Here is a 19,320-nt window from a genome sequence, read left to right as displayed (position 1 = left end):
GATAGTGTGGGCCTTTTGCATTCTCGGAACCCGGAGGCTCGGCCTCTTGCCCTCTGCCGTTGCCCCTTGTTGCCCCTTCTCTTAATAGTGCATTTAATTAGGACTTGGGCGACTGGCTGGCAGCTGGAAGCTCCTCATCCCGTTTTCTGAGTCACCTCCGTGAAGTGGGGCCACTGCAGTCCTTTCAGATCCTTTTTGGATGAACCACAGGGTTAAGACACCGGTTCTCAGCTGTGGCGGTTTCGCCTGCCAGGAGACACTTGGCGATGTCTGGAGTTTTTCAGCCTGTCTGTGGGAGAGATGTCATTGTTATCTGCCAGAGGGTAGAGACCACCTAGGCTGTTAAACCTACAATACACAGCAGGGACCCACGACAACATTGGAGAGTTAGTGGAGATGCTGAGGTGGAGAAACGCTGGATTAGAAAAGAAAAAAATGACTTTTGAGTTCCCATTTCCAAAACAGATGTCCTCATTTTACGGGTTAGGGAACTGAGGTTCAGAGAAGTAATTTACCAAAGTCATATAGCTACTTGCACCCCTTCCTTGCCTTATACCATAAATTTCAACTTACTGGAATTGCAAAGTATTTTATTCTTAATACTGTTTGAAGAACACTGTATATAGTCTGCTAGAAATGATATTTTCTGCTTATTTGTGAGATTTAAGTTTCAGTTAACACTTTTACTGGTTCATGTATTCTCACACCTTCAAACGTCTGTGTGGCTGTTGGCATCCACATTTCTGTATCCATCCTTCTTTTTACCGTTTTGCATAGGAAAAATGTATAAGACGTAAAAAGAAACATCACAAATCTTAAACATAGATCCTTGTTTCTTTATCACACTTTTGGCCCTATGTTTTTGATGAATTTCTTCTGAGCAACAAAATACTGTAAATTTTACAGTTTAGCAAAAAGTATAGCAATCAGTTACACAATTTATCACAGAACACAGTTCTGAGAGGTACCCCAAAAGATCTCCCGCACTTCACACGTATTCCTCCTTATCCCTTTTGTGCCACAGGAATACGATTTCTCCTTAATAGTCACTCTAGCCAGCACACTCTAGCCTCCTCCTTTGCCTGTTGGTTTACTTGCAATGAGGTAGCCAGGTGACAATCTCAACTTCTAGTTTAATGGAATCATTGGTGTGTTCTCTAGTGATTTTTATTTATTTTTTATTTTTAAATTGTATTTGAGAGAGAGCGAGTGAGCAAGCAAGTGAGGGACAGGGGCAGCGGGAGAGAGAGAGAGAGAGAGAGAGAGAGAGAGAGAGAGAGAGAGAGAGAGAGAGAGAGAGAGACTCAAGCAGGTTTCTTGCTCCGCATGGAGTCCAACGCGGGGCTTGATCCCAGGATCCTGGGATCATGACCTGAACAAAAATCAAGAATTGGACGCTCAACTGACTAAGCCACACAGGTGCCCCTATTTTGTTTTTTCAATTGAGATTTAACTCATGTATAACATAACAAGGATTTTATATATGTATGTATTGCAAAATGATTACTTCAGTAAGTTCAATTAACATTCCTCACCATACATAGTTACAAATTTGGGTTTGTTTTTTTGTGTGTGATGAGAACTTTTAACATTTACCCTCTTAGCAACTTTCAAATATACAATATTGTTGGCTATAGTCATCATGCCTACGTTGTATCCCCAGGAGTAATTTAACTTATAACTGGAAGTTTGTGCCTTTTGACCCTTTCAGTCATTTTGCTCCCCACACCCTACCTCTGGCAACTACTAATTTTTTCTCTATATCCATGAATTTATTTGTTCATTTTGTTAGATAGAACATATAAGTGAGATCATAGAGTATTTGTCTTTCTCTTTCTGACTTGTTTCACTTACTGTAATGTATCAAAGCTCCATCTGAGTTGTTGTAAATGACAGGATTCCCTTTTTTATTGTGGAATAATATTCCACTATTTGTATTTATATATATGTATATATAAACAAAGTTCTTTATACATTCATCTAACAATGGACACTTAAATTTTTCCCATGTCTTCGCTATTGTTAGTAATGCTGCTATGAACATGTGGGTGTATATATCTTTTCTAGCTGGTTGTTTAATTTTCTTTGGATAAATATCCAGAAGTGAAATTGCTGGGCCATATGGTAATTTCTATTTAAATATTTTTGAGGAACATGTTTTTGTTTTTGTTTTGTGTTGTTTAGAACAGTTTTTTTTTTAAGTTTTTATTTTCATTTTAGTTAACATACATTGTTATATTGGTTTCAGGTGTACAATATAGTGATTCCACAATTCCATTCACCACCTGGTCCTCATCACAGCAAGTGCGATCCTTAATCCCCATAATCTGTTTAACCAATGGTGGTTACATAGTTGCAGTGGAACTGATAACCATCAGTGCTTTATAGTTAAGAGTCTGTTTCTTGGTTTGTTTCTTTCTCTCTCTTCCTCCACCCCCATGCTCCTTTGTTTTGTTTCTTAAATTCCACACATGAGGGAAATCAAATGGTATTTCTTTCTTTGACTGACTTATTTTGCTTAACGTTATACTCTCTAGCTCCATCCATATTGTTGTAAATGGCAAAATTTCATTCTTTTTATGGCTGAATAATATTCCGTTGTATACATACATCACATCTTCTTTATCCATTTATTAATCGATGGACGCTTGGACTGCTATCATATCTTGGCTCTTGTAAATAATGCTGCAATGAACATGAGGTGCTATATCTTTTTGAATTAGTATTTTTGTATTCTTTGGGTAAATATCCAGGACTGCAATGGCTGTATTATGGAGTAGTTCTATTTTTAACTTTTTGAGGAACTTTCATACTGTTTTACATAGTGGCTGCACCAGTTTACATTCCCACCAATGGTGCAAGAGAGTTCCTTTTTCTCCACATCCTTACCTGTACCTGTTGTTTCTTCTGTTGTTGATTTTAACCATTCTGACATGTGAGGTGATATCTCTTGTAGTTTTGATTTGCATTTTCCTGATGGTAAGTGGTGTTGAGCATCTTTTCATGTGTCTATTAGCCATCTGGATGTCTTCTTTGGAGAACTGTCTGTTCATGTCTTCTGCCCATGTTTTACATGGATTATTTGTTTTTTGGTGTTGAGTTGTATAAGTTCTTTATATATTTGAATACTAGCCCTTTATTGGATATGTCATTTGTAAATATCTTCTCCCATTCAGTAAGTTGCCTTTTAGTTTTATTGATTGTTTCTTTCACTGTGCAGAAGCTTTTTATTTTGATGTAGTCCCAATAGTTTATTTTTGCTTTTGTTTCCCTTGCCTCAGGGGATCTGTTTAGGAAAAAGTTGCTACAGATGATGTCAAAGAGGCTACTGCCTGTATTCTAGGATTTTTATGGTTTCAGATCTCACATTTAGGCCGTCAATCCATTTTGAATTGATTTTTGCATATAGTATTAGAAAGTGGTGCACATTCTTTCTTTGGCATGTTGCTGTCCAGTTTTCCCAACACCACTTGTTGAAGAGACTGTCTTTTTTCCTATTGGATATTCTTCCCTGCTTTGTCAAAGATTAATTGACCATATGATTGTGGGTTTACTTCTGGATTTTCTATTCTATTCCACTGATCTTTGTGTCTCTTTTTGCCTCAGTACCATACTGTTTTGACTACTCCATCTTTGTAATATAACTTGAAGTCCAGAATTGTGATGTCTCCAGCTTTACTTTTCCTTTTCAAGATTGCTTTGGCTGGCTGGGTCTTTTGTGGTTCCACACAAATTTTAGGATTATTCTAGTTCTGTGAAAAATGCTGTTAGGATTTTGCTAGGGATTGCATTAAATATGTAGATTGCTTTGGGTAGTATGGACATTTTAACCGTATTTGTTCTTCTAATCCATAAGCTTGAAATGTCTTTCCATTTCTTTGTGTTGTCTTCCATTTCTTTCATCAGTGTTTTGTAGTTTTCAGAGTACAGGTCTTTCACCTCTTTGGTTAGTTTTATTCCTAGATATCTCATTAGTTTTGGTGCAATTGTAAATGGGACTGTTTTCTCTTAAAAAAAAAATTTTTTTTTTAATTAAGTAGACTCCATGCCCAATGTGGGGCTTGAATTCATGACTCTGAGGTTAAGAGTCACATGCTTTACTGCCAGAGCCAGCCAGGCACCCCTAAATGGGTTGTTTTCTTAATATCACTTTCTGCTGGCTCATTATTGGTATATAGAAATGCAACCAATTTCTGTATGTTGATTTTGCATCGTGTAACTTTACTGAATTTATTTATCAGTTCTAGGAGGTTTTTGGTGGAGTCTTTTGGGTTTTCTATATATAGTGGTATCATGTCATTTGCAAGTAGTGGAAGTTTCACTTCTTCCTTTCCAATTTGGATGCTTTTTATTCCTTTGTCTTGTCTGATTGCTATGGCTAGGACTTCCAGTAATGTGTTAAATACAAGTGGTGAAAGTGGACATCCTTGTCTTCTTCCTGACCTTATGGGAAAAGCTCTGTTTTTCACCCTTGGGTATAATGTTATCTATGGGTTTTTCATATATTGCCTTTATTATGTTGAGATATGTTCCCTCTAAATCTACTTTGTTGAGGGTTTTTATCATGAATGGATGTGGCACTTGTCAAATGCTTTTTCTGCATCTATTCAAATGATTATATGGTTCTTGTCCTTTCTCCTATGTGATGTATCACATTGATTGATGTGCAAATATTGAGCCACTCTTTCCCAAGAATAAATCTCACTTGATTGTGGTGAAAGATTTTTTTAAATGTATTCTTGGATTCAGTTTGCTGTTATTTTGTTGAACATTTTTGCATCTATGTTCATCAGAGATATTGGCCTATAGTTCTTTTTTTTGGGGGGGGGTGTCTTTATCTGGTTTTGGTATCAGGGTAAAACTGGCCTCATAGAACGAACTTGGAAATTTTCCTTCCTTTTCTATTTTTTGCAATAGTCTGAGAAGAAGAGATATTAACTCCTCTTTAAGTGTTTGATAGAGGGGTGCCTGGGTGGCTCAGTCAGTTAAGTGTCCAGCTCAGGTCATGATCTCATGGTTGTGAGATTGAGCCTCGTGTTGGGCTTCACACTGGGCATGGAGCCTGCTTAGGATTCTCTTTCTCCCTCTCTCTCTGCCCCTCCCTTCTTCTCAAAATTAATTAATTAATTAAAAAATAGGAGAGGAAGCTTGAGATGGTGGCATAGGAGGACACTTGCTCACCTCGTCCTGCTGATCACTTAGATTCCACCCACATCTGCCTAAAGAATGCAGAAAACCACCAGAAGACTAACAAAACGGACTCTCTGGAGCCAAGTATAGACGAGAGGCCCATGGAAGAGGGTAGGAAGGGCGGAGAGGTGGTGCGCACTACCTGGACTGGTGGGAGGGAGCTGGGGCAGTGGAGGAGCAGCCCACCTGGCAAGGCAGAGCCCCCGAGTCTGGCTTGCAAAAGCAGAGGGGCCGGAAGGAGTGAGTTCTGACAGCCAGCGGGACTTAACATCTGGAATGTTATAAGTCAACAGCTCTAGTCAGAGAGCGGGAGGGCAAGAGGACACCGGAAGGGAGAGGTGTTGAGCTCCGGACAACAGAGCTCAGCTCAGCAGGGGAACAAAGGCGCTGGCCAGTGCCATCTCCCTCTCCCATCCCCCAGCCGAAACCCCAAAGGGAACCAGTTCACCTCACCAAACTTGCTTGCACCATGCAAACACCCAATGCTGTGCTTCTGTGGATCCATCCCTCCGATGGGTCTGCCTCCCTCCTGGTGCCACAGGGCCCCTCCCACAGGGGACCACCAATGGCAAAGCGAGCCAAGCCTGCCCCTCCCACCCCCGTGCACCTTGTGGATCCACCCCGGCTAATACGCCAGATCCCATCAAAGCAGCACCACAAGCCTGGCAGTGTGCAAGTAGCCCAGACAGGGGCCACACCACTCCACAGTGAGTCCTGCCCCTGGGAGAGGGGAAGATAAGGTTCACACCAGTCTGACTGTGGCCCCAGCCGTGGGCTGGGAACAGACATCGGGTCTGACTGCGGCCCCACCCACCAACCCAAGTTACTCCCGACAGCACAGGGGAAGTGCCCTGCAGTTCTGCGCCGCTCCAGGGACTATCCGAAATGATAAAACGGAAGAATTCTCGTCAAAAGAAACTCCAGGAAGTAGCGACAGCTAACGAATTGATCAAAAACGATTTAAGCAATATAATAAAACATGAATTTAAAATAATAGTCATAAAATTAATCACTGGACTTGAAAAAAGTATAGAGCACAGCAAAGAATCTATTGCTACAGAGATCAAGGGACTAAGAAACAGGAGGCATTCTGGTTACGGAGTCTAGGGAAGATGTGCAGAAATGGCACCTCGAAAGAGGAAAGAAAAGAAAGAAGAACAGGTCATGAGCCTTGGACCTCAGGTAGCTGAAGGAGAAAATGTGTTTGGCGTGTGCCACATCTTTGCATCCTTCAGTGACACTTTTGTCCATGTCACCGATCTTTCTGGCAAGGAAACCATCTGCCGCGTGACTGGTGGGATGAAGATGAAGGCTGACTGAAATGAGTCCTCTCCCTACGCTGCCATGTTGGCTGCCCAGGATGTAGCCCAGAGGTGCAAGGAGCTGGTCATCACCACTGTCCACATCAAACTCCGGGCCACAGGAGGAAATAGAACCAAGACCACCAGACCTGGAGCCCAGTTGGCCCTCAGAGCCCTTGCCCGCTCAGGAATGAAGATTGGGTGGATTGAGGATGTCACCCCCATCCCCTCCGATAACACCCACAGGAAGGGGGGTTGCCGTGGTCGCCGTCTGTGAACAGGATTCCTCAAATTATTGTTTTCTGGTAATAAATTGCCTTTGTGTAAGCTAAAAAAAAAAAAAGAAAAGAAAATAAACAGGAGGAGCTAAAAAATGCTATAAATGAGGTGCAAATAAAATGGAGGTGACCACAGCTCGCATTGAAAAGGCAGAGGAGAGAATAGGTGAATTAGAAGATAAAATTATGGAAAAAGAGGAAGCTGAGAAAAAGAGAGATAAAATAAATCCAGGAGTATGAGGGGAGAATTAGAGAACTAAGTGATGCAATCAAACACAACAATATCGGTGTAATAGGAATTCCAGAAGAGGAAGAGAGAGAGAAAGGGGCTGAAGGTGTACTTGTACAAATCATAGCTGAGAACTTCCCTGATCTGGGGCAGGAAAACGGCATTGAAATCCAAGAGGCACAGAGAACTCCCTTCACACGTAACTTGAATTGATCTTCTGCATGACATATCATAGTGAAACTGGCAAAATACAAGCATAAAGAGAAAATTCTGAAAGCAGCTAGGGATAAACATACTCTAACTCTATATAAAGGGAGACCGATAAGACTAGTGACAGACCTATCTACTGAAACTTGGCAGGCCAGAAAGGAATGGCAGGAAATCTTCAATGTGATGAACAGAAAAAATATGCAGCTGAGAATCCTTTATCCAGCAAGTCTGTCATTCAGAAGAGAAGGAGATATAAAGGTGTTCCCAAACAAACAAAAACTGAAGGAATTAATCACCACTAAACCAGCCCTACAAGAGATCCTAAGGGAGATTCTGTGAGTGAAATGTTGCAAGGACCACAAAGTACCAGAGACATCACTACAAGCATGAAACTTACAGACATCACAATGACTTTAAACCCATATCTTTCAATAATAACACTAAATGTAAATGGGCTAAATGCTCCAACCAAAAGACATAGGGTATCAGAATGGATAAAAAAAAAAAACAAGACCCATCTATTTGCAGTCTACAAGACACTCACTTTAGACCTGAGGACACCTTCAGATTGAAAGTGAGGGGATGGAGAACTATCTATCATGCTACTGGAAGTCAAAAAAAGCTGGAGTAGCCATACTATATCAGACAAACTAGACTTTAAATTAAAGGTTGTAACAAGAGATGAAGAAGGGCATTATATAATAATTACAGAATCTATCCATCAGGAAAAGCTAACAATTATAAATGTCAAGCCACCAAATTCAGAGGCACCCAAATATAGAAAATAATCACAAACATAAGCAATCTTATTGATAAAAATGTGGTAACTTCAGGGAACTTTAATACCCCACTTGCAATAATGGCTAGATCATCTAGACACAGGATCAATAAAGAAACAAGGGCCCTGAATAATACATTGTATCAGATGGACTTGACAGATGTATTTAGAGCTCTGCATCCCACTTTCTTCTCGAGTGCACATGGAACATTCTCCAAGATAGATCACATACTGGGTCACAAAACAGCCCTTCATAAGTATACAAGAATTGAGATCATACCATGCATACTTTCAGACCACAATGCCATGAAGCTTGAAATCAACTACAGGAAAAAGTCTGGAAAACTTCCAAAAGCATGGAGGTTAAAGAACACCCTACTAAAGAATGAATGGGTCCACCAGGCAATTAGAGAAGAAATTAAACAATATATGGAAACAAATGAAAATGAAAATACAACAATCCAAACGCTTTGGGATGCAGCAAAGGCAGTCCTGAGAGGAAAATACATTGCAATCCAGGCCTATCTCAAGAAACAAGAAAAATCCCAAATACAAAATCTAACAGCACACCTAAAGGAAATAAAAGCAGAAAAGCAAAGACACCCCAAACCCAGCAGAAGAAGAGAAATAATAAAGATCAGAGCAGAAACAAACAATATAGAATCTAAAAAAACTGTAGAGCAGATCAATGAAACCAAGAGTTGGGATTTTGAAAAAATAAACAAAATTGATAAACCTCTAGCCAGGCTTCTCAAAAAGAAAAGGGAGATGACCCAAATAGATAAAATCATGAATTAAAATGGAATTATTACAACCAATCCCTCAGAAATACAGCAATTATCAGGGAATACTATGAAAAATTATATGCCAACAAACTGGACAACCTGGAAGAAATGGACAAATTCCTAAATACCCACACACTTCCAAAACTCAATCAGGAGGAAATAGAAAGCTTGAACATACCCATAACCAGTGAGGAAATTGAATCAGTTATCAAAAATCTCCCAAAAAATAAGAGTCCAGACCAGATGGCTTCCCAGCGGAGTTCTACCAGACGTTTAAAGCAGAGATAATACCTATCCTTCTCAAGCTGTTCCAAAAAATAGAGAGGGAAGGAAAACTTCCAGACTCATTCTATGAAGCCAGTATTACTTTGATTTCTAAACCAGACAGAGACCCAGTAAAAAAAGAGAACTACAGGCCAATATCCCTGATGAATATGGATGCAAACATTCTCAAGAAGATACTAGCAAATCGAATTCAACAGCATATAAAAAGAATTATTCACCATGATCAAGTGGGATTCATTCCTGGGCTGCAGGGCTGGTTCAACATTTGCAAATCAATCAATGTGATACAACACATTAATAAAAGAAAAGAACCATATGATCCTGTCAATTGATGCAGAAAAAGCATTTGACAAAATTCAGCATCCTTTCTTAATAAAAACCCTCGAGAAAGTTGGGATAGAAGGAACATACTTAAACATCATAAAATCCATTTATGAAAAGCCCACAGCTAACATCATCCTCAATGGGGAGAAACTGAGAGTTTTCCCCCTGAGATCAGAAACACGACAGGGATGTCCACTCCCAACGCTGTTGTTTAATATAGTGTTGGAAGTTCTAGCATCTGCAATCAGACAACAAAAGGAAATCAAAGGCATCAAAATTGGTAAATATGAAGTTAAGCTTTCACTTTTTGCAGATGACATGATATTATACATGGAAAACTGTATAGACTCCACCAAAAGTCTGCTGGAACTGATACATGAATTCAGCAAAGTCTCAGGATACAAAATCAATGTACAGAAATCAGTTGCATTCTTATACACTAATAATGAAGCAACAGAAAGACAAAGAAACTGATCCCATTCACAATTGCACCAAGAAGCATAAAATACCTAGGAATAAGCCTAACCAAAGATGTAAAAGATCTGTATGCTGAAAACTATAGAAAACTTATGAAGGAAATTGAGGAAGATATAAAGAAATGGAAAAACATTCCATGCTCATGGGTTGGAAGAATAAATATTGTTAAAATGTCAATACTACCCAAAGCTATCTACACATTCAATGCAATCTCAATCAAAATGGCACCAGCAGTCTTCTTGAAGCTAGAACAAGCAATCCTAAAATTTGTATGGAACCACAAAAGGCCCCGAATAGCCAAAGAAATATTGAAGAAGAAGACCAAAGCAGGAAGCTTCACAATCCCAGACTTTAGCCTCTACTACAAAGCTGTCATCATCAAGACAGCATGGTATTGGCATGAAAACAGATACATAGACCAATGGAATAGAATAGAAACCCAGAACTAGACCCACAAAAGTATGGCCAACTAATCTGTGACGAAGCAGGAAGAATATCCAATGGAAAAAAGACAGTCTCTGTAACAAATGGTGCTGGGGGAACTGGACAGCAACATGCAGAAGCATGAAACTAGACCACTTTCTTACACCATTCACAAAAATAAACTCAAAATGGATAAAGGACCTGAATGTGAGATAGGAAATCATCAAAACCCTAGAGGAGAAAGCAGGAAAAAAACCTCTCTGACCTCAGCCACAGCAATTTCTTACTTGACACATCCCCAAAGGCAAGGGAATTAAAAGCAAAAATGAACTGTTGGGACCTCATGAAGATAAAAAGCTTCTGCACTGCAAAGGAAACAATTAACAAAACTAAAAGGCAACCAACAGAATGAGAAAAGATATTTGCAAATGACATATCAGACAAAGGGCTAGTATCCAAAATCTATAAAGAGCTCACCAAACTCCACACCTGAAAAACAAATAATCCAGTGAAGAAATGGGCAGTAAACTGAATATGAATAGAAAAATGAATAGACACTTCTCTAAAGAAGACATCCAGATGGCCAACAAGCACATGAAAAGTGCTCAACGTTGCTCCTCATCAGGGAAATACAAATCAAAACCACACTGAGATACTACCTCACGCCAGTCAGAGTGGCTAAAATGAACAAATCAGATGCTGGTGAGGTTGTGGAGAAACGGGAACCCTCTTGCACTGTTGGTGGGAATGCAAACGGTGCAGCCGCTCTGGAAAACAGTGTGGAGGTTTCTCAAAAAATTAAAAATAGACCTACCCTATGACCCATCAGTAGCACTGCTAGGAATTTACACAAGGGATACAGGAGTACTGATGCATAGGGGCACTTGTATCCCAATGTTTATAGCAGCACTCTCAACAATAGCCAAATTATGGAAAGAGCCTAAATGTCCATCAACTGATGAATGGATAAAGAAATTGTGGTTTATACACACAATGGAATACTACATGGCAATGAGAAAGAATGAAATGTGGCCATTTGTAGCAACGCGGATGGAGCTGGAGAGTGTTATGCTAAGTGAAATAAGTCATATAGAGAAAGACAGATACCGTATGTTTTTACTCTTATGTGGATCCTGAGAAACTTAACAGAAGACCATGAGGGAGGGGAAGGAAAAAAAAAAAAAGGTTAGAGAGGGAGGGAGCCAAAACATAAGAGACCCTTAAAAACTGAGAACAGGGGCGCCTGGGTGGCTCAGTCGGTTAAGCGGCCAACTTCGGCTCAGGTCATGATCTCGCGGTCCGTGAGTTCGAGCCCCCCGTCGGGCTCTGTGCTGACAGCTCAGAGCCTGGAGCCTGTTTCAGATTCTGTGTCTCCCTCTCTCTGACCCTCCTCCATTCATGCTCTGTCTCTCTCTGTCTCAAAAATAAATAAACGTTAAAAAAATTAAAAAACAAAACAAAACAGAACAAACAGGGTTGATGGTGGAGGGAGGGGAGGGTGGGTGATGGGTATTGAGGAGGGCACCTGTTGGGATGAGCACTGGGTGTTGTATGGAAACGAATTTGACAATAAATTTCATATTTAAAAAAATAATAATAAAAAAAGCTGATGCTTTGCCTAGGTATCTAGATCTGACTTATAATTCTAACCATAACCTGAGCAACCCTGGAAAAGTTATCTTGCCTCTCTGAGTCTCGGGTTCCTCTTCTGTAAAATAGAATACATAAAATCTCTTGCAGGGATGTTGGAAAAAATAAATATGATAATAAATAAATAAATAAATAAATATTTGGTAGGATTTGAAGCCATCTGGTCCTGAACTTTTTTTTGTTGGGAGTTTTTTGATTACTGATTTAACTTCACTGATGGAAACTGGTCTGTTCAAATTTCCTATTTCTTCCTCATTACATATTGGGAGGTTTTGGGGAATTTATTTATTTCTTCTAGATGTCTAGTTTGTTGACATGTAAACTTCCCTCTTAGAATTGCTTTTGTTGCATCCCAAGGGTTATGGCCCATTGTGTATTCATTTTTGTATCCATGTACCTTGTTTTAAATTTTTTTAATGTTTTATTTATTCTTGAGAGAGAGAGAGAGAGAGAGAGAGAGAGAGAGAGAAGGAGCATGGGCAAGGGAGGGGCACAGTGAAAGAGGGACACAGAATCCAAAGCAGACTCCAGGCTCTGAGCTATCAGCACAGAGCCTGATGTGAGGCTTGAACTCATGAGCCATGAAATCATGACCTGAGCCGAAGTTGGATGCTCAACCGACTGAGCCACCCAGGGGCCCCAGTATCCATGTACTTTTTAATTTCTGCTTTTATTTCTGGTTGGTGCATTCATTGCTTAGTAGCATGTTACTTAACCTCCACGTATTTGTGGTCTTCCAGATATTTTCTTGTGGTTGACTTCTATTCATTATGGTCAGAAAAGATGCATGGTATGATTTTAATCTTTTTGAAATCGTTGAAGCTTGTTTTGTGGGCTATTGTGTGATCTGTTCTGGAGAATGTTCTATGTGCACTTGAAAAGAATGTGTATTCTGGAGTTTTAGGATGGAATGTTCTGTTCCAGTGTGTCATTCAAAGCCATTGTTTCCTTATTGATTTTCTGTTTAGATGATCTGTCCATTGATGTAAGTAGGGTGTTAATGTCCCCTACCATTATTGTGTTATTATCAGATTAGTTCCTTTATGTTTGTTATTAACAGTTTTATGTATATGGGTGCCTCTGTGTTGGGTGCATAAATATTTACAATTGTCATATCTTCCTGTAGGATTGTCCCCTTTATTATTATATAGTGTCCTTCTTTGTCTCTTGTTATTGTGTTTGTTTTAAAGTCTAGTTTGTCTGATATAAGTATTGGTACACTGGCTTTCTTTTGACATCTGTTTGCATGTTAGATGTTTCTCCATCCCCTCACTTTGAATTTGCAGGTGTCTTTAGGACTAAAATGAGTCTCTTGTAGGCAGTATATGGATGGGTCTTGTTTTTTTATCCATCTGTCACTGTATGTCTTTTGAGTGGAGCATTTAGTCCATTTACATTTGAAGTAATTATTGATAGATATGTATTTATTGCCATTTTATTTCTTGTTTTATGGCTGTTTCTGAAGATTTTCTCTGATCCTTTCTGGTCTTTCTCTTTTTCCTGGTTTACTGTTTGTTTGTGATACATTTGGATTTCTTTCTCTTTATTCTTTGCATATTTTAGTGGCTTTTGACATATGATTACCATTAGGTTTGTATATAACCTCTTTTGTATATAGCAGTCTACATTAAGTTGATGGTCATTTAAGTTTGAACACATTCTTACTCCTCTTCCCCCTACGTTTTAGGTATATGTTGTCATATATTACATCTTTTTATTTTGTGAGCACCTTGACTGATATTTTATTAAAATATTCATTTTTACTGTGTTTGTATTTCTTTCCTTTGTACTGTCACTTTTGGTCTCTACTTGAAGAGTGTCTTTAATAGTTCTTGCCAGGCTGCTTTACTGGTCACGAACTCCTTTAATTTTTGTTTGTCTGGGAAACACACACACTCTCTCTCTTTCTCTCTCTCTCTCTCTCTCTCTCTCTTCTGAATGATAGCCTTGCAGATTATTTTTTCCCCAGCATGTTGAATAAAACATGCCACTCTCTTGTGGCTTGGAAGGTGTCTGCTGAAAAGTCCTCTGATAGCCTATGGGGTTTCCCTTGTATGTAACTATCTCCTTTTGTCTTTCTGCTTTAATAATTTTTTCTTTATCAGTATATTTTGCCACTTTAATTATAATATGATTTGGTGTGGATCTGCTTTTGTTAATTTTGTTGAGGGTTCTCTGTACCTCCTGGTATATCTTTGTGCCTCCTGGATCTATATATGTATTTCCTTTCCCAGGTTAGGACAGTTTTCAGCTATTATTTCTTCAAATAAAATTTCTGCCCCCCTTTTCTCTCTCTTCTTCTTCTGGTACTCCTCTAATGTGAATGTTATTAAATTTGATGGAATCACTGAGTTCCCTAAGTCTATTCTCATTTTGCATTATTCTTTTCTCTTTCTTTTGTTCAGCTTGATTAGCTTCCATTACTCTGTTTTCTAGGTCACTATTTTGTTCTTCTGCCTCTTTCATCCTGCTGTTAATACTGTCAAGCATGTTTCACATGTCATTTATTGAGCCCTTTCCTCTGTTATGTTATTCCTTACTTATTGTATATTCTTGGCTCCTTTGTCATAAATTAACCATATATGCATGGGTTTATTTCTGGGCTTTGTTCTATTTCACTGATTTATGTGGCTGTGTTTATGCCAATACCATACCATTTTCGTTATTATAGCTTTGTAATATAGTTTGAAATCAGGAAGTGTGATGCCCGCAGAATTGTTCCTCTTTCTCAGAGTTGCTTTGGCTATTTGGGATCTTTTGTGGTTCTGTTACAAATTTTAGAATTGTTTTTTCCATTTCTGTGAAAAAATGCCATTGGAATTTTGATAAGGATTGCATTGAATCTGTAGATTACTTTGGGTAGAATGGACATTTTAACAATATTAATTCTTCCAGTCCATGAGCATGGAATATCTTTCCATTTGTGACTTCAATTTATTTCATCAATGTCTTAGAGTAGGCATTTTATTCTTTTGAAACAATTGTAAATGGAACTGTATTCTTAATTTCTCTTTCAGATAGTTTGTTATTAGTGTATAGAGACTCAACTCATTTTTGTATATTGATTTTGTATCCTACAACTTATTATTCTAATGAGGGTTTTTTTTTGGTGAAGTTTTTAGGGTTTTCTATATGTAGTATCATGTCATCTGCATGTAGAGACAGTTTACTTTCTGATTTGGATGCTTTTTATTACTTTAATTTGCATCATTGCTCTAGCTAGGACTCCCAGTACTATTTTAAATAAAAGTGGTGAGGGTAGACATCCTTGTCTTGTTCCTGATCTTATAAGAAAAGCTTTCAGTTTTTCACAATTGAGTATGATGTTAGCTGTGGGCTCATTGTATATTGTCTTTAGTATGTTTAGGTATTTTCTCTCTGTACTCTGTTGAGAGTTTTTATCATGAATGGATGTTGTGTTTTGTCAAATGCTTTTGCTGCATCCTTTTAATGTATTATTGAATTCAGTTTGCTAATATTTTGTTGATGATTTTTACATCTGTGTTCATCAGGGATATTAGTCTGTATTTTCCTTTTGTTTTAGTGCCTTTATCTGGTTTTGATATTTAATGCTGGCCTCATAAAATAAGTTTGGAAGTGTTCCCCCCTCTTCAATTTTTTGGAAGAGTTTGAGAAGGATTTGTATTAATTCTTTAAACATTTGATAGAATTCACCAGGGAAGCCATCTGGACTTTTGTTTGTTGGCGGTTTCTGATTACTGATTCAATCTCCTTACTAGTAATTAGTCTGTTCAGATTTTCTCTTTTTTCATGATTCAGTCTTTGTAGGTTGTATGTTTGTAGGAATATATTCATTTCTTCAAATTGTCTAGTTTATTGGTATGAAGTTCATAATACTCTCTTATTTGTATTTCCATTGTGTCAATTGTGACATCTCTTTAATATCTGATTTTATTTTGAGTTTTCTCTCTGTTTTTTCCTTGGTGAGTCTAGCTAAATGTTTATCTTTTCAAAAACCAGCTCTTGGTTTCATTGATCTTTTCTACTGATTTTTTTAGTCTCTGCTTCATTTATTTCTGCTCTCATATTTGTTAGTTCCTTCCCTCTATTAACTTAGGGCTTAATTCTTTTTTTAGTTTCATAAGGTATAAAGTTGGGTGGTTTATTTGAGATCTTTCTTATTTCTTAATATAGGTATTTATCACTGTGAACTTCCCTCTTAAAACTACTTTTGCTGCATCCTATAAATTTTGGTATGTTATATTCTCATTTTCATTTGTCTCAAAATTTGATTTCTATTTTTATTTCTTTTTTGACCTATTGGTTGTTTGGTAGCATGTTGTTTAATCTCCACATAACTTGTCAGTTTTCCAGTTTTCTTCTTGTAATTGTTTTCTAGTTTCATACCATTGTGTTTGGGAAAAAATGCTTGATATTATTTCAGTCTTTTAAATTTATTAAGATTTATTTTGTGATCTACCCTGGAGAATGTCCCATGTGTGCTTGGGAAAAATGTTTATTCTGCTGCTTTTGGATGGAATGTTCTATAAATGTCTGTTAAGACCACCTGTTCTAACATGTTGTTTAAGTCCTATGTTTCTTTATTGATTTTCTGTCTGGATGATCTATCCAATGATGACAGTGAGGTATTGCAGTCTCCTACTATTATTGGATTGCTGTTTATTTCTCCTTTTAGGTCTGTTAATATTTGCTTTATATATTTAGGTGCTTCTATGTTGGGTGTATGTAAATTTACAAATGTTCCGTCATCTTACTGGATTGACCCCTTTATCATTAGAAAATTTTTTAATCATAAAAATCATAAAAAAATTTTTTTAATGTCTATTTATTTTTGCGAGAGAGATAGCAGGGGAGGGCCAGAGAGAGAGAGGGAGACACAGAATCCAAAGCAGGCTCCAGGCTCTGAGCTGTCAGCACAGAGCCCAAAGCAGGGCTCAAACTCATGAACCACAAGATCATGACCTGAGCTGAAGTCAGATGCTTAACCAATTGAGCCACCCAGGTGCCCCTATATAATTAACTTCTTTGTCTCTTATTACAGGTTTGTCTTAAAGTCTATTTTTTCCTCATACAAGTATAGCTACTTTAGCTGTCATTTGATTTCCATTTGCATACACTGTCTTTTCCCATACCTTTCCTTCCCTGTGTGTGTTCTTAAAGTTGAAATGAGTCTCTTATAGGCAGCATATAGTTGGGATATTTATATATTTAAAATCTCTTCAGCCACTCTGTGTCTTTTAATAGGAGAATTTAGTCCATTTACGTTTAAAGTAATTATTGATAGGTATGGACTTACTGCCATTGTGTTCATCGTTTTCTAATTCCTTTGTTCCTTTTTCTTATGTTCTCTTCATTTGTGATTGGATGATTTTCTGTATTGGTATGCTTAGATTCCTTTTCCTTTATCTTTTATGAATCTAGTATAGGTTTTGCTTTGTGGTTACAGCATAGCTTACATAAAACATATTTACAACTGTCTATTTTAAGTTGATAATAACTTAAAATTTTTAAAAAATATATTTATTTATTTTGAGAGACAGAAAGAGAACACAAGCCGGGGAAGAGTAGAGAGAGCGAGAGAGACCCAGAATTCAAAGCAGGCTCCAGGCTCTGAGCTGTCAGCACAGAGCCCAATGCAGGGCTTGAACCCACAAACCAACAGTGAAATCATGACCTGACCTGAAGTTGGATGCCTAATTGAGTGAGCTACCCAAGAGCCTCAAGTTGACAACAACTCTTAAGTCCAACTTAATTATAAAGCTCTACATTTTTACTGCCCCCCTTTTATGTTTTTGATTTAACAATTTATATTTTTTGTCTGTGTATCCATTAACAAATTATTGTAATTATAGTTATTTTTCACTACTTTTGTCTTTTAACCTTCATACTAGTTTTATAAATGATTAACCTACCACCATTACATTATTGTGAACTTAACCATATATTTACCTTTACCAATAAAATTTATACTCTCATATGTTTTCCTGTTACTAATTAGCCCCCTTTCATTTCAGCTTAAAGAAATTCCTTTAACATTTCTTGTGGATTCGGTGTAATGGTGCTGAACTCCTCCAGCTTTTGCTTGTCTGGAAAACTCTTTTTCTTTCCTTCAATTTTGAAGGATTTTTTTTTTTGCCAGGTAGAGTATTTTTGGTTGGCAGATTTTTTCTTTCAGCTCGGCGAATATATCATGCCACTCCTTTCTGACTTGCAAGAATTTGTTGAAAACATTTGTTGATAGTCTTATGGGTGTTTCCTTATACATAACAAGTTGTCTTTCTCTTGCTGTTTTTAATATTTTGTCCTTGTCTTTAACTTTTGATAATTTAATTATACTGTGTCTTGGTGTGGGTCTCTTTGAATTCATCTTCTTTCGAACTTCCTGGATCTGGATGTCTGTTTCCTTTCTCAGGTTAGGGAAGTTTTCAGCCATTACTTCTTTAAAGACTTTTTTCTGCCCCTTTCTCTTCTCCTTCTGGGACCCCTATAATGTTGGGCCTCTTGATGTTGTCCTATTAGTCCCTTAACCTATTTTATTTTTCTTTTTGCTCCTCTTTTTGGATGAATTCTACTGCCCTATCTTAGAGTGTGCTGATTTTTTCTTTCACTTCATCTGCTATTAAAACTTTCTATTGAGGGGCACCTGGGTGGCTTAGTTGGTCAAGCATTGGACTTTTGCTCAGGTCACGATCTCACGGTTTGTGAGTACGAGCCCCACATCGGGCTCTGTACTGACATTTCAGAGCCTGACATCTCAGATTCTGTGTCTCCTTCTATCTCTGTCCCTCCCCCACTTGTGCTCTGTCTCTGTCTCTCAAAAATAAATAAATGTAAAAAAAAAAAAAAACCTTCTATTGAATTTTTCAGTTCAATTATTAAATTCTTCAGCTATGTGATTTCTGTTTGGTACTTTCTTATATTTTTCATCTCCTGTTGAAATTCTCACTTTGTTCATGCATTGTTTTCCTGACCTCAGCAAGTGGTCTTTATGACATTGTTTTGAACTTCTTGTCAGGTAAATCACTTATCTCTCTTTCATTAAGGAATTTTTCTGAGGTTTTAGTTTGTTGTTTTGTTTGGAACATATTCCTCTATTCATTTTTCTTGACTCTTTCTGTTGATTTTCTGTGCATTAGATAAAACAACCACGTTTCTCGGTCTTGAAGAGGTGGTCTCATTTAGGCAATGAACCTTATTATTCAATCTTGACTTCCTTGTGGTTTTCTCTCAAAATTTTGTGGTTGTCCAAATGGCCTTCTATGTTCTTAGTGGCTTCCAGTAGTTGAGGGTGTGCCAATATTTCTCATTGTCCCAAAGGGGAAGATCTCAGTCAGCACTAAATGCAGACAGATTAGAAGCAGACACTCAGGGAGCATCTTTTTAACTTTCTTTAAAAAATTTTTCATTT

The 19,320-nt window shown here is 37.9% G+C and overlaps 1 pseudogene; it reads left to right on the top strand.

Annotated features, from left to right (window-relative positions):
* Nucleotides 1-6,269: 6,269 nt before the first annotated feature.
* On the top strand, nt 6,270-6,818 carry LOC112855998 (small ribosomal subunit protein uS11 pseudogene; annotated as a pseudogene).
* The last annotated feature ends 12,502 nt before the right edge of the window (nt 6,819-19,320 follow it).

The sequence above is a fragment of the Puma concolor genome, chromosome B3 (assembly GCF_028749965.1).
Source record: "Puma concolor isolate L17-30 chromosome B3, mPumCon1.1.hap2, whole genome shotgun sequence".
Classification (NCBI taxonomy): Eukaryota; Metazoa; Chordata; class Mammalia; order Carnivora; family Felidae; genus Puma; species Puma concolor.
The sequence above is the reverse complement of the archived record's forward strand: the minus strand, read 5'-3'. Positions and strand labels throughout refer to the sequence as shown.